The sequence below is a fragment of the Catharus ustulatus genome, chromosome 3, assembly GCF_009819885.2.
Source record: "Catharus ustulatus isolate bCatUst1 chromosome 3, bCatUst1.pri.v2, whole genome shotgun sequence".
Taxonomy (NCBI): Eukaryota; Metazoa; Chordata; class Aves; order Passeriformes; family Turdidae; genus Catharus; species Catharus ustulatus.
In genome coordinates, this window is record NC_046223.1 from 50,354,211 (window position 1) to 50,368,206 (window position 13,996).

Below are 13,996 nucleotides of genomic sequence, written 5' to 3' on the forward strand. Positions count from 1 at the left end.
CAACTTGTAATGAGCAGTCTGACTGATTTCGTGCAGAGTCCTCATTAACTCATCCAGAATAATGAGGTTTTATCCTTGTCCTTCTGGAAAGGTTATTTAGACATAGCTTGTACTGTGATGTCTCTGTGACTGAAGAGATTCTGCCTAATTTCTGCTGTCCTGTAAGAGGTGGAAACTGAGAAAATTATCATTGATGAAAAGGAAAACGAGCCAGGATCCTGGATGTTTTTCAAAATAGACCTCAGCATGCATGGATCATACAGCTAGAAGAGCAATTCAAATCAAACACAAAGTGAAAATTGCATTTTGTTGGAAGAGAATGGAGCAAGACTACTCGACCTAACTGAAAATAAAACCACATGCTATTCTCACACTGCATGGGATTTGTGATAATATGTTTTCCCCCCCACCCCCCCCCGCCTTCTTATTTTTCTTTTTCTTTTTCCTTTTTCTTTAATTAAGAAACAATGGCTTTTTACTTTCACTTCCGTTTGTTCATATATGAGATGCTTTGGAAAACCTGAAGATAAAGCTCTTTCTTGACAAAATTACTTCATGGAAAGTCTATTTTAACAGATTTGAACAAAGTTCATTGGGCTTAGCATCTGAGCTTTAGTTTAATGCTTTAGTTCTTTTTCTCCTTCTTTAGGAGTCCATTGATTTAATGTCATTCTCCTGTTCTTACTTGCTTTCCCTAAGAACACCACTTTTACAGTCTAATTTAAGTGCAAATACAAGTCAGCCATTACTTAATCTTAAAATGCTGGGCATGCAATGAGAGAAACAGATTATTCTAGCACCTCAGATCTAGGTCTATTGCACTCAGAGTCCAATCAACTGCACTGCTTCTGTGAATAGCAGACAGATGAAGCACCTCCAGCAGCAAAGAGCTCAAGAGGAAGAACGCAATTCACCACTGAGAGAAACCCCAGATTCACCCAAAAGAGGGTTGCATCCTGAATTCCAGACAGATTGAAAGAAGGTCCTTGTTAGAAGCCTTTTACACACAGCCTTGAGAAGAGTGTTGTGGTGCAGACTATTACCAGCTGAGGGAATTTTTGAGACAGTCAGCACAGGTGTGCCTGGGTCTCCACAAAAGAAAATATAGATGAATTGAAGTAGCAAGCTTTGTCACAGTCCTGGTCAAACAGCTGTAAAGTGACTATATACTGGACATATGTGAGCTTTTGGTCCTCAGCCACCAGACTAAACAGCTGCATGGTTTAGTTGGCATTCATATTAACTGCTGCATCTCTGCTCTAAGCACCCAGAAAATAATGGCAGTTCTCTGTGGAAATACAGAAAATCCCATATACTAAATCCTTTCCACATCAGAAACACAGCACAAACCTCTACTATGGAAGTTATTTGAGACATGGGTCATCTAGTAGTGCAGAGTGATCAATACATTTCTTTCAACCTAGGCTCAGGAACTCACAAATCTATATTTTAAGATGGTACCATCGAGGCAAGATTTCTGTTTTCCCCTTTGCCAAGGCCTTGCAGTAGAACCACGCAAAATTTCTGAGTTTACAAACTGTTGACAAATATTTTCATACAGAGGTACACGTGTATGCATGTTGCATTTCACATGCAGTATAAAAGCAAAGGGCTGGGGGAGATGCAGGGTATAGGTTACAGGGGGGAGACAGTGGTTTTGGAAATGTCCCAAAGGGACTCTGTCAAGCTGAACCTAGCAGAAGCTGCTGGTCACTTCTTCCCACAGCCTGGGATGCAGGTTACTCGGTATCTTGTGTCAATATAGCCCAAGTGACACCCACCCAGCTCAGCCTTGGCTTGACAGCTGCACTTGAATTGCCACAGGGGTGCACAGAGTTAAAAACTGACATATTTGTCCATCCCTGCTCCCTGCCCCAGCAGACTGCCTGAAATTCTGGAGAGGGAAAGAAGCCACAGTCCAACATCTCTGCATTCCCACACTCTTCACTTGTCCATACGCTGATGACAAATAATTAAATGTACCATGTGCCCCGGACTACTTCCTAACAGACATTGTGGTCTAGATAATCCTGGTCTAGATAACCTTGCAAAGGTAAAACCATTTCTGGATTTCACATAATTCAAGACAGAAATTTTCACTAGAGAGAAGAAAAAGACGCAGGTTTGGTTTTTTTTAATGTGGGGGAAAGGTAAGAAAGAGATCACTCTTACAGCATGGGTAATTAAGTCCTAATTGCATAATTACCTCATTAATTGTCACAATGGTTTTGGCTTTCAAATGGTAGACTCAAGCAGAAACATTAGCGAGTCACAAAAATTAAGTAAATTGAGCCACTTTTTACAAGACCTTTTTGAAATGAGGTAGTTTCACTGCTGCTTGGATTCCTACTAGCCAAAAAATAGTTTGTTTTTTTTCCTCTCCCCTTTCCCAATATGTTTAGCTTGGAAAATGGCCACATAAACTCCTCTGAAGGCAAAATGGAACAAATCTGCAAAATAAGAAAAGTGTATTTTCAGTTCTCTAAGGGCAGCTCATTGAAAACTTCACCTAAACTGGAACACTGGTTGTCACCTAATGTTTCTTTGTCTCTTTCTGGCCACAATTTTTTTTTATTCTCTCTTCAACTCCCTCAAATTGTTAAATCTGTCTGATAAGTTTTATCTTCAGCAAAATCTGAAGAAAAAGTACTGGAATCAGAGAAAAAACGTTCATATGTATGCTTATATGGGAACTTTGCTCTACTTTCAGTAAAGTCAAGGAAGCAAAGAGGAGTCCTCTGGTTTCTTAGGGGATACATGCAATCCTGGCAACTGCAGGCTGACTGAGCTGAAATTTGCGCTAAGTGGGATGTGCAGCCCTACAAGCAGCTGTGGGAGGATTATTAGATACCCAAGATCCTGTTACAATATATTTTTGGATTTTTTTCTGCTGTTTGTATGTTAATAAAAGATTGTCTAGAAGCACTGCAACCCTGGTGTCATATGAATAAATGGATAGTGTCCAGAAGATGGTAGGGAAAAAAAATTCATTTTTATTGTTGGACAACAGCATGATACTGATGGTCAGATGACAGTGTAAATGTCAGTGACAGAATCACAAGATCAATAGCTGAGTCAGCATAAAAATGAAAATTCATTTTAAAAAGGAACCATATTCTATTCTTCTGTTGTCAGAACAAGTGCATTCCACCTACTATGCTTCTTTCATCCTGCTGAATAGCAAGTAGCACTACAAATAGCACTTTTTTGCTGGCCTGTCTTTCTATGTTCCTTTACCACAGATTTCAGGAGGTGGCCCAATATCCATTAACCAAACTGCCATCCCTGATAAGTGTCCATGAGTGTGACAATCTAGTCTTGAAATGTGCTGGGTGACTTGTGCAAATGTTGATCTGAAGTCTGTGAGGGAGTTTAAAGTGTGATGAAAGAAACAGTGAGGGAGGGAAAAGCGTGTGGGTGTCAAACCAGCAACCACTCTTTTTGCTCTTAGGAGAGAAAGAACAGGTTTTGTTACGGTTCTGTGGAGTTTATCACAGTCAAAATGGTCACTGATACTCTGCAAACTGCTCTTGGTCCAAGTCCCAGTCTAGTGGCTGACATTAATGATGCCAAATCCAAATTTCAATGTTCACTCACAAACAAAAATAAGGTGGAAGGGGAAAAAGCTCAAAGCTACCCTATAGGATCAGAAGCCCTCGTTCCCACTATCACAGAAGGAGTTTAAAGAAACAAAGCCTTTTTTTTTTTTTTTTCAATCTGTTTACTGTTCTGTTAATATGTGACAATGGACATTACTGAATTGTGGCTTAAGCATCTTAGTCTCCCTATACTTTCTAAACTGCAGTCACATATATTCTTGTGACTGAAACACTGGGAGAAATGGAATGGATTTCCAATTTCCTCTCTTCACCATACATGAATACTGTCAGCTGCTTTTCGCAAGGGTTGATGAGACAACCAGCAATCAGCCTTTCTATTTTCATCTCTTCAGGGCTTAACTCTTAAGTGATGCAGCAGCAGCTCTGCTCTGCTTCTCAGCACAGCACTCAGAGTTACTGATGCAGCCACTTTTTCCAAACAGGCAAACACACAAAAGTAAACATCCTGTTGTTTATGAGGACTGCTTTCCCTGTGATTATTGTCAAATTAACATTCTTTCACAGATAAAGAAAGTGAAACACATTTTTAGTCAAGGAAACTGACTGGCATTTTGATCTCTGCACCCGTGAATGGTTTGATCTGACTGACCAAAGCTATAGAGGGCAATTGATTTAGACTCCTCTGACTGGAGAGCTGCAACTCCATTTGCATTAGCTGAGGTTATGCTTTCTTAAGAAGTTTTAATTCATGATGAGATATTTTCTTTTTATCTGGACAAGTTATAAAAAACAGGAGATGAAAAGATATTAAGAGCAAGAAGCCCTTTTAAATGCAAAAATAATTATTTCTGCAATAATCCTTCTGTCTACAGCAGATATTCTTGTCATTATAAAACCAAATAAATCAATCATATTAACATGATTTCTATCTCTTTAATTTCAAGTGTTCAACCTTCACAGAAGCTGCAGATATCCCATTCAAACAGAATAGCAGGGAACTAGGTGACGGTAACTGTCTCAGAATATACATTCTTGTCTTGTCTCCTTACCACAGAACTGAAATCCATGTCAGTACACCTCCCCTGTCATGCTGATATACATTCCTGCAGAGCCCAGTGCTGAATGCCTTCTTGCCGCACTCTCAAGGCTGCTAGCTGGCCTGCTGTTCTGTCAAACTTCTAATTTATTATTACTTATGTTTAAGTATGAGGACAGCACCATTCAGATAATTCAACATTCAATAAAGTGCCAAGACATTTTATTAATATGTTAATATCTGTATTTTTTAAAACAATTATTATATGCTGGACTATATACATATATTTTTTTAAAGGCTGGACATTTTAATGCTTTTTGCAAAAGTGCTTTTTTGCAAAACTGCCCTTCTGTGTAGTAGTCAGGCATTGATTTTTTAGAGGCTCAGACACTGATTATTAGAGATATTTCAAAATGCTACAAAACCAAAAATCGTGATAAGAAGCATTTAAATAATTTTGTATTTGGTTCTGGCAAATGCCAGTGCTCTCAATTTCCAGAGCTGATCAGACATGGAGGCCTGCAAATTTCACTTTCTCCTTTTATAGAGGTCTTTTCTGACATCACCCCACTGGAAAAGCCTGCACACATTCTCCTGCCTGCATGCATGGATGGTAACTCAGAGGTCAGCATAAGCTCAACCCAAAAAATACCAGTGTGGCAAGTGGAATCATTTAATAGGAAAAAAAAAATCAGTGTTGCCACTTGCTATGATCACAGGTGGCAGAATCAGGCCCAGAGTTACTCATGTACAGTTCTGAAGCTGACCGCTCAGCTGCCTTCTGAGAGCAGAATTTTTAAAGAATTCTTTATTTCACCTGCCTGATGTGAAGAAAAACCATAAGTACCTTATTGTGAATGAGGATGTGCCTATTCTCTGGCAGTAAGGAACACTTCCAAAGATATTCAGTGTCTGTGTAATACATGCCTTAAACAGAAGATGCCATGTAAAGAAAATTGAGACTTTCCAATACTCACAAGTCAGCAAGTCACAAAGGCACTTTCCTCCTTAGGCATATGCACTGTCAGTCAATCCCAGCAGTCAGCAATGTCAGCTAAAGGGTGCTGATCATTATTGCTAATGAGTATTGTTGCAAACATGGGAAACAAAAGGGCATTTTTCACTTACTCGTTTAGCTAATTCACTAGAATTACACACTTGCATTGAAGGGTGGTAGAGCTTTCTTTAGCTGCCAATCAGGCATTTTTAAAAAGCGTAGTTTTACCCGTGTTGTAAGCCCTAGAAATATTAGGAAAATAATCCCATGGCTACAGATAAGCCTGAATGTCACTGCTGGCAAGAGAAGGCTGAAAGGCTGAGTACTATCACTTTAAACCTAAGGCCTGCTGGTGACTGACTTGCTCAAAACTAGAAGAATCAAGTTCACTAAATTTTCTCAGCTGAAAGGAAAACAAACAGGTTATAGCATACCATCATAGAATAGCTTGGGTTGAAAGGGATATTAAAAGTCATCTAGTTCCAGCCCCTCTGCTGCAGGCAGGGACACCTTTCACTGGACTAGGTCACTCAAAGTCACATCCAGCCTCTCTTGGAACACTTCCAACTCTAATATTCTACAGGAGGTACTATTTCCTGAGATAAATTGAGATATGAAGTTTAAAAAGTTTAAAAATAATTCCAAGGCCACTTTCAGCAAGTGATTTGTCACATTTCTTGGTAAAATTACTGTTCTTGTCAGGTTCTGCTTCATGACATGGCATACATATTTTGCTTCCCATTCATAATTACTGAAGGCTCATAGTCACAGTAGCACATTAGTTATTACATTTCACACAAACAAAAAATGTTGTTAAGGGCTTGAAACTTTCATTTAGTCAATCAGGGATTTTTTTTTTTTTTGAATGAATGACACTCTGTAAAGAACCTAAAGTTGGTAAATGATAGTTCACTATGTTTCAAATTATCATCATTCACTTCTTTGTGAATGTTCAAAGTTTTTTCACTGTTCATTTAAAAATGTAGATTATAACCTTGTGGACCATGATGGATTGTATTTTGCAAATATGTATTTACAAACGTTTTAATTATCATACGCGGTGCATATATTTGCATTCAATTTGCATAATGTGATTTCACTGCCTATCATGCAGGCAATATCTTGGAGAGTCTACTGTGAAGATTCTTGATATGTTTGGCATGTTTAAATGTAGATGCTGCTTTTATGCAGGAAAGGTTTTGCTGTTCTCAAGGGTGCACAATGCTGCATATCTTGGAAAATCAGCAACCATACATATATTCTCTAAGGCAATGGCTAATTTTTCAAAAGGAATACACAAGCTTTCACCACAAACTGACAAGCGGATTAAATCCTTGCTCTGCGTGTTTGAAATTCATAACATGAGATATCATGAAAACACAGTATATTTTCCAAATGGAGGCTTAAGTGTAGAGAAGAATATGTAATTTTAAACAAACACGCACGAATAGAAAACTTTAATCTTATCATTGTGCCTCATCTAAAGTGCTTCTGGGCTCCAATATCACAGAAATAAAGAATTGTAAAATAAGCTGAATTGGAGGGGATCTACAAGGGCCATCGAAGTCCAACTCCTGACTCTGCACAGAACACCCCAAGAGTTACAGCTCGTGCCTGGGAGCATTATCTGAATGCTTCTTGAGCTCTGTCAGGCTGGTGCTGTGACCACTTTCCTGGGGAGCCTGTTCCAGTGCCCAGCCACCCTCTGGGGGAAGAACCTTTTCCTGATATCCAACCTAAACCGCCCCTGACAACTTCAGCCGCATGCAGTCAAATCCAAGACTTTTACCTTTTAGTAATACACATAAATCTGAAAACAGAGATGTTTAGCCTGGCATCTCTGTACAAGTTCCTGGGGATATTTTGTATCTCCTTGGTCCTGCTTTGCTTTGATATATGTGCAAGAAGACTCACCAAAAAATTAATATGGATAGTTATTCCTGCTATAAAGAGCCCAACTGTAATCCCTTTTCAGGAAGGATAATTAGGAAGAAATATTCCTGCTGGTTCCTTCAACCTGTCTGAAAGGTAGAGACTGTGGTCTTTTCTGTGCAATCAAGTAAAGGCATCAAGGGGAATAGAATCATTCCTATCTCTGATCCAGCCAACTACAGCCTTGGGGCTGGATCTGAAGGACTGGAAAGACAGAGAACATATGGAGGGGAAACAGTTTGAAAATACATGGAAAGGTATGTATATAAATACAGGAAAGAGATTAGGTAAACACAAGTCCCTCATTGCTCCATGTCACTCCAGCAGATATTGCTGTATGCTTGGATATTAATTTTTTGCACTTATGAAAAGAGTAAACCAAAGATGTCTTCCCTAACCACAAGCAGAAAAAGTGGAAGCATAGTTCCTTTCTTCCCTCCTTGCTTTGTTTTTTGAGGTCCTGCGAACGAATAGGAAAATGGAGAAACATCTTAGAATCCCATTTCCATTTCCTTACAAAAAATATTTTCAAAAATAGCAAAAATTGCAGCTTTTAGATTTCTCCATGATGTTTGTTTACTTTCATAGGATAATAAAAAGTTTCCCTTTAGGGTTTATACTTTTAGCTGATTCCCTGAAGCCATCACTTAGGGTAAACATCTCATCTGAGTTAAGAGAAATACAAAGAATTTATAGTCCTTTTCTCAATATAAACCAAATTTCAAATATGAAGACCTAAAGAGGACATTAGCTTGCCATTACAGGTTTGCATATGAACTATTTTTCATACCCTCATAAGGTTTCTGGAATGGCTTTTCCATATTCATGCTTGAAAACTGAAGTTTTACACACATATTTGTTTAGGAACTGCTTTTTACTTTGCTAGTCCTTTAATGAAGTTGTGTCTACAGAGGAACTGGCAGCTGTAGGTAAGAGCCCATTATCCATTGCATACCAACACATACTAAAATGGTCTCTGAAAACCAAATTGAATAAAATGAAGAAGTATAATTGAACCTATGATAAAATCACAAAACTCATTAAGATATTAATCAAAGTTATTGTATATTAGAATGTCTCCATAAATAACTGTTTCTAACAAAATGATTTTAAATTTGTCCTTATCTATGATTCTCTCTTTTTCACATTCTGTTCATAATTGAACAACCAGATTACTATGAGTGTTTATGAATAGTATAATTTCCACTCAAATATTTATAAGCCATTTGTTTGAAATAACATATTGATATTGGAAATATCAAATTCATATTATGCTAGTGAATCTCCTAAACCATTCCAGTGAGAGAAACAAGTAATACTTTAAGGCTTGAATAAATAAACACAAAATAAATAAAATTATTAAACTTCAATAACCTTCTAGCATAGTATTTTATTGTGTCAGTAAAGAAAAGCTTATGAAGTGCTAGGAAACCAAGAAACCAATGAATAATTTGAATAATGAGTCCACCTGAAAATTAGCCAATCTTTTAATGAACAATTGCTGAACATTGAACAGGTATAATACCTTGATTTTTTTTTATAATCCACTTTGTTCAGACAATTCTATTATACTTGACCTGAAGCAAATGTTAGAGAGAATTTAAAAATGTGTAAAAGTATTACTGATTTACCCTTCTTCAAGTATTGATGTCTTAAAGTTGTAAGTGTCCTGCAGCTATACATTTACGAAACAGGAAATTTAAGCACAGTCCTATGCATGTCTAAGCCAAATTTAGTTCAACACTACCTGCCTAACCTCTCTACTTTAGAGTTCCTGTTGCAGCCAGCAGAGTTAGAGTAGGAGAGTAACAGCCTTTTAGGCATTTAGGTCTCAGGTATCCAGTCCATATTAAAACAAAAAAGTTCCTGAATATAACTGCAAATTATCAGCTATCTTTCTCAGAGGAACCACTGAAATGTGCCATCTTGTTTAAATTACTAAAGACTAGATCACCGAGTTTATCGTTCAGATTGTTCAAGCGTTATTCCATACAGGTATCATGCCGGTATCACTGGAAGCTAGGGTGGCAGATACTCACTGGCATAAGCAAAAGGTTCACACTGGCTCCTGCTAGCATGCAGAGCAACGTTATAATGTTGTATCCCACAGTAACCTCACTTTGTAGCAGGTAGGGCATAGAATAGCTGTAGTAAGGTGCATACTTAAATGCTGAGTTTGCATGCAGCAATACCTGCCTGCCCTCCTGAGTATCTAGGGATCTGAAAAAGCAGCTATTAAAGCATTTTTCTTTTTAAAAAATTATTAGTATGCAGGCTTACTCAAGTGTAACAAAAGTGAATATTTACTAAAAGTGAAAGGTTTCATTTGAAGTTATGCTAATTGGAAATGTATATTGAAGATTTTATGAAAAAAAATAAAACCCACTTATTGGTTATAAACATTAATAAAAATTTTGAACATATGTACGTTTAGAAAGAGTAGAATGATTTGCCAAAATCTTGCCCAGACTAGATGCATTCTTACAGCTACTTGAAACATGCTTAAAATTTCAGCAGTAAGAGTCTCATATACTTTTTATAGTGTCAACCCAAACTGAAATTAAGTAGATGTACATTGAGTAAACTACTGACATTTCATTAGACTAAATAAAATACAAAAATACATCAAAGTCACAACTGAGAGGTCCTCCATTCTTCCAAGTGCCTATTTTACCAAGTCACCAAATTAATGCACAATATAATCAGACTGATTTCAAAATGGACAAAAGAAATATTTATCCTTGTTATTTCAGTACTGGAGATTGAGAAGACATCCTTTTTCTTTCTACATCACAGGTTGTACATGAATTGGAAGATTTCTTCCAGGCAATATGTTTGGCTATCTTCTCTGATATCAGATATTTTCCTGATGGAAACTTGTCTTAACGACCATGTGTCCCAAAAAGAGATGGAGACTTTGCTTCTTATGTAGAAGCTGTGTTTGTGCCCTTTATTTATGCAGTCATGGAATAATTTGGGTTGGAGAGATCCCTGGAGATCTTATATCTTAGGAAGATATATAGCCCATGCAACCTCTCTTTAAGTAATTTGTCTCATTCCTGTCATTTTCTTTAGATCATTAGAGTCATGTAACTTGGGAGACAACAAATCTGCTACTACAAATTAAGTTTTACACTTTTACTTAGGAAGGTAAAACTTGTTTTATATTTCATTAATCTATTGACCCCAGAGCAATCAAATTGTTCCTAGGATCAAATTCTATTAATTAGTGATGATGTTACTAATGGAAAACTGAAGTAAGCTTTTTAAAAATAGGACCTGATTTTGTCTGGCTTTTGAACAAAGGCAAAACTGTGAAAGATTAACCTGACTTTCCTCCTACAAGATACAGTGCGAGAGAACTCTTTCCTTTTCCTTCCATGAGTCTAGCCAGAGAAGAAGAATGTGCATGGACCAACAGAAATACATATTTGTCAATTGCTTCATGCAGTATTGGAATATGCAAAGAAAATCTGAAAGGCAATGTGCAGGAACTTGTCTTGAGTAAAAATGCTGCATTTATGGACAAGGAAAGGTGTAAGAGTAAGAGCCAAATGGAATCAACTAAAGTCTGTTGTCAGGATGCTGCATGAGCCAGCTACTCCTTGGGGGCTGGGGAGCAGGAGACTGAAGAGGGACCCTGGGCAGGGCAGGGCAGGGTAGGGCAGGACAGGGCAGGGCAGGACAGAGCCTTGCCAGCCATGGCTCAGTCCAGGTGTGCTCAGGCCAGGAGAGCCAGGAACACCCAGGTGCCATGGCCAGGCTCAGTGTCCATTCTGTTTTCAGCTTTTCAAATGACTTTTAAAATCTCTTAAATAGAGATGGGAAATGCTGCCTTCTTAATGTTTCTGTCCCACAAATACAACAGCTATAGTCATCAATATATGCAACAAACTGCACATTGCCCTTTCCTGAAGGTAAGAAAGAAAAGGAAATTCAAAACCATGGAGAAGGTGATATGTCCTCAGTGTTGTTATTTCCTTTTACTCTATGGCTGCATGAGATGCAAAAGGGTTAGAATCAATCTCAAAGAAACCACTCACAGAAATCCACTCTACCTGTATCAACAAGCTCTGAAAGCAAATTTTTACATCCATGTATACACGAAAATCAGTGAAAAAGAGTTACTTCAAGGGAAGCATTCAAAATAAAAAATACTTGCTTATATTCATCCATTGAAATACCAACAAAACCTACAGAATTTAAGGTTAACTCACATGCAAGTTAGAAGAAAAGAGACCCAAAAAAAGCCAAACAGAACAAGAAGAAAAAAAACCAAAACTGCAAACAGAAAAAGGTGGAGGAAAAAAAGGAAAATAGCCTTTTCAATTAAAATACTCTAGTGGGATAAATTTAAGAACAGCAGTCTGAAAATTTGAATACAAGGACTGTTCCTCACAAAAAGGTAGAAGGGATAAAGGAAGAAAATGGATGGAAGTGGAGAGAGCTCTAGATTTTCTGTATTATGTCCTGTGAGCTGTAAGTAAAGGAAGATTACACAGGTGGTACTACCTCAGGAGAAACCTGGGATGTGATTAAAAGCCAAATAGGCAGAGTGCTTTCATCTGCTTCCTGCTGTCTTAGAAAGGACAAATGTTTGAATTTTCCAAGTCTCCTTTAACCTTCTACTGGTGGCCACCTGTGCTTAGTCCTATACCTTGCTCTCTACTTAATTTCTGGCACATTAAAACTCCTTTCCCATCCCAGTGAGAGCTAAAGCGTGGGGAACTTAAATGTGCCCAGTCAGGAGGAATGGACACAAAGGGCAGTCCTATAGAAGCCTGAGCTTTGAGGGACCAGCAATTGTACATGGAGGAAATTACTTATCCCTCATGAATACCAAGGGGTTGATTCTGGATCCTGTAACTGTGGTCTGATAACACCCTCTTATCTGAAGGATACAAAAGGAAATAAATGAGATTTCTCAGGATTAGTAAACTTCAGTCAGTTCGAGAAATTAAGGAATATGAGGGTAGTATCAAGGTCACTTCAATCATGGTGCTTTTCAGAAAGTCCATGGCAGGCAGAGAATACAACTGCTATGAAAGAATGCAAATCTGTCAGTATTTTGAGTGTTTTAAAGAAAAGTGTATAAATACAGATATATAAAACCATTGGCAAGAAAACAATTTTCTGAGTGAATTGAAACTAAGAGAGAAGGGAAAGAGGGAAAGGAAAAATAGTAAATTCCTACATGATAGTCAATGTAATTTGAAATATAAATACTTCATAACATATCCAATACATATTAATTGTATTTCCAGTTGTAGGAAGGGAAAAATATTTAACCTAATGTTCTATTTGACAATATTTAGGAAACAATACTAATGGAAAAAAGAGAAAAAAAATGATCCAGTATATTTATGAAATAACATGTTATGTTTTTACTTAGGAGGGAGTAAAAATCTAAATATTCATCAAATTAACCATTACTTAAAATCTAAAATTTTTTACTAGTTAATTAGAGTAATATTTTTTAAAAATTTGTGCAGTGAATTTCCCTCTGCGGTTGTTATTGGGGGAAGACGGAGGAGATGGGAGAGCTGTGCAGATGTGAAACCTATGTATCACTATATAGCAACCACAGATAAAAGATAAAAGGGAATTTACATGAATGGGAATGAACTCTGTTTACCAATCAGTTTTCATCTGTCCTCTAAGTCCTCTTTGTTGTGATTTAGGGCCATGCACTCTGCCCTGGACAATGATCCCCACTACAGCCAAGCAATTGTTTGCCACCCCACCTTTTCTCTTTCTCATCTGCTTGTCTGTTATTTCCCCAGTTATTCTTCCTTTTTACACTACACAACCTTCACTCTTTCACACTGTCTAGATAATGGGGCTTCATTCCATGAAAACCTCTAGATATTGCCATGGAGGAACATTAAACTTCTCAGCCACTATTTTGTGTGTGAGAGGCAGTATCTCTGCATGGATAGCCAGTGATTGCAGACTGAAAACTAAATTTTAATCACTACTGAAATACTACTAAGTAGTAGGATGCTGCATTAATTAAAAAGAATTAGCTGTGAAAGACTGGCATTGTGTTAGTGGGAACTACGCAGTTCTGGCAGAGCAAGAGCAGAACTATCCCTGGGAGTCTGACTCAGTATAAAAAATGAAATGACTACAAAAATGTTATTTATTTCTGCTACAGACACATAAGCACCAATAAAATAAAAATGCGTATTTGTATTCGGAACAACAATTTTTAAAAAATAAATCTGTTTAACAAAATTAGAGCTTGAGCCAGTATTTGTCATGGAGCTGCTTGAACTGTCTAAAATGTAAGTGGTAGAACAAAATAACACTCTTACTGTGAATTCAATTATGACTTGGAAACTATATTTTTGCACAGAAAACAGAAGGGAAACAGAAACTATATCTTGATGATAGAAGTAAAATATCACTCCCAAAAAAAGATACCATTCTGTCTTATTCTAGTCATATATATGTTATGTATGTGTGTCA

The 13,996-nt window shown here is 37.4% G+C and overlaps 1 protein-coding gene across 4 annotated transcripts in view; it reads right to left on the reverse strand.

Annotated features, from left to right (window-relative positions):
- GRM1 (glutamate metabotropic receptor 1) overlaps positions 1–13,996 on the reverse strand; it is a 187,021-nt gene that overhangs the window by 70,297 nt on the left and 102,728 nt on the right. The gene's annotated exons all lie outside the window — the stretch shown is intronic.